Genomic DNA, 2,825 nt, shown 5'->3' on the forward strand with positions numbered 1-2,825 from the left:
TGGGGAGAGGGTGACCCAGACCCAGCTGGAGGGGCGAGCACCGGGGGTTTAACGAGGGTGGGCGGGAGCAAAGCTGTACAAGGTGACAGCAGCTCTGGAAGAGGATCCTTGTATCACCAGGTGTTCGCACAGCGCCTAGGTCTGGGGTTCACACACCACCAACCAACCAAAAAAAAAAAGTCTTAAATTCAAGTGCACGAATATTAACAGCACGTGTTTTTGCCTGAACAGAGACATTTTTACCTCATCACATGAGCACAGTCCCCCGCCAACAGTGCCGTGTGTGTTCGCAGCACTGCCCAGCACTTCACTCTCCACAGCTGGGCTTTATGGGGTGACGTGGTCACAGGGGACGGGCAGCGTCCCCTGGGGAGATGAAGGGATGTGACCGAGGCCCCGCAGCGAGTCAGTGCCGGGAGCAGGGTCTGACCCCTTCCCCTTGCCGGGCCTCCGATGCGCAGGCAAAGGGGGGAGCAGGGACCAAGGCACCTGCGCTCGGCCCAGCAGGGACTCAGGGAAAGAGAGATGGGCCCAGGGATCGGGCCATACGGTTGGACTCGATGATCTTAGAGGTCTTTTCCAACCTCAATGATTCTATGATTCTATGATCAGCGGGGCTGCAGATCCCGCTTTAAAGAGGCTCTGAGCCTCCAGGATGATGCTGAAACCCTGCAACGTAATTTTGTTTTCAGAGGCAAAGAGAAACGGGCAAAACTGTTTGTCGTTTATCATCCCCCTGCGCTGAGCACGGCGTGCTCTCACCCTCCCCTGGCTCTTCCCCTTCCCTGCCGATAAACTGTATCACAGGGTCCGGGTAGTTGCTGCTGACAACACCAAAACCCAGACTTCTACGCCTCAGCTCCCTGCACAGCTGAAATAACATCAGCCTCCCAGGGCCTTCCAGCCCCGCGGCTTTATTTCCAATGAGAACATGGAGCCGAGGCTCGCACGTCCAGCTCTGCCAAGGGCACCAGCAGCTCCTGCCCAGGCAGGAAAGGATTAACAGGGCTGCCAGGGATGCCGTACGCTTCAAACTTGAAAGTTTACCAGGCAGGAGGATGAGCGAGGACAATGCGGGCTATTGTCCTGCTTATCTGGAGGCGCAAAGGGTCAAGGGGACTTCCCAGGACACCCTGGGAAAGGGGACCTGGCCCTGCACCAGGGCCTCGCACTGCCCAAGGCAGCCCCGCACCTTCGGGACGCTCTCCTGGGGGCAATGCGGATTTTAACACTTCCCGGGCAGAGCCGCGGGCCCTGATCCCTGCCCAGGTCACCCCGCGGTGCCGGTCAGGTCACCGGAGCTTTCTCCGCTGCAGAAAGGACGTGACGGTGTTCCACGCAGAGGTGTCCTTATACCCACCGGTGCATCATGCAGAAACTGTGTGACACTGCAAGACGTGCTATAAACGGAGATCAGTGGCGTGCATCGTTTCACTCGGTAGATGCAGAAATCGGAGGCAGCGCCCGGTTCTCTAGCAGAAATCAGTGTTGCCTCTCTGGGCTGCAGCGTTTGGGAGGGAGACTGCTTTTCTTCAGTGTTTATCTCTTAGGGCAGCGCAATCGTGGCCCACCACTGGAATTGCCTGGCACTGCTCAAGTGCACATAATAAATAACAGCACTACTCCTTTTCAGTTGACAAAGCCCTTCAAAACCCTCCAGCTTCGTCTGACCTCTACGGAAAGATGCAGCTCTCTGTTTGATGGGCAATTTTCACTGGTCCTTTGGTTGACCACTAAAGATGGTTTCAGGGGAGAAACACTTCTGATAATGGATAATAAATAATATAAGGCAGGAAGGCAACTGTGGGGGTTTAAAAATAGCCAGCCAGTTTCCTCTCTCCTCTCCTGGGAACCTTCTGGATCTGAAAAGCAAAACACTCAAAGCAGGGTCAGGAGCCCAAGTTCAGGATGTTTGCTCAGCGTAGCTAACCCCAAACACTCAGCCATCAGGGGCCAGGCTCTTGAAAATTGTGAGATTCAAAACAAATAACTTTTCAGGGCTTCTTATCTGCCTCTAAGCATAGAGCCGAAAGGGAACACGCAGATCACACCCTCAGGTTTCTCCCCTACAACACTGAAGGTCTAGAAATTGTTGAAAAATGCAATTATTTCACATGCAGGTGACTCCAGGAACAGGGGATTTAAGAAAACAATCAATGATTGAGTGATTCATTAAAAAAATATCATCAATTTACACTTGGCAAACTCAGCAAAAGCTTTTCACAATACACTGAGCATTTTGCATTGACATCAGCTGTAAATGTCCCATCGACTTCAGCAGGCGCAGGAGCAGAGACGGGTGCGGGAACTGGGTGCTGCGGGAAATCCCTTACTTCGTTTCTTTCCGCCACTCTGCAATCAGCACTTGGCTGAATAAATACAAACCCATACGGCCAACACTGGAGCATCTACAGATCACAAATCTATGCTCCTCTGCCGCAGTCTCCAGCCCGCAGGCTTCCCTGCACAGTAAATAATGCGGAGCGGGTAACACAGAGAGGCTTTTTGCAAAGTTTTCTGGTTTAGCTCAATCCATTTGGGTCAGGACCTGCAGATTCAGACCTTTGTTTCTTAATAACCAGGCTCAGCGCGGACCCCGAGTTGTCTCTCCCTGACACGTACAAGCTCGTACACGTGGCCTTTGAGCATTCCCCTCAGCTCCATCCTCCAGCCCTCCCAGCGACGGCCCTCCTTCGCTTTCATCTCGCTGCTCCACTTCCGAGAAAGGCTTTCCAGCGTATTTCCTACAGGACAAAACTCGCAGTGACCCAGTTCCTGTGCTCTATATTGCTGGGGCTTTTTTCTTTCTTTTTTTTTTTTTTTCC

Source organism: Aptenodytes forsteri, unplaced genomic scaffold (assembly GCF_000699145.1).
Source record: "Aptenodytes forsteri isolate BGI_AS27 unplaced genomic scaffold, ASM69914v1 Scaffold136, whole genome shotgun sequence".
Taxonomy (NCBI): Eukaryota; Metazoa; Chordata; class Aves; order Sphenisciformes; family Spheniscidae; genus Aptenodytes; species Aptenodytes forsteri.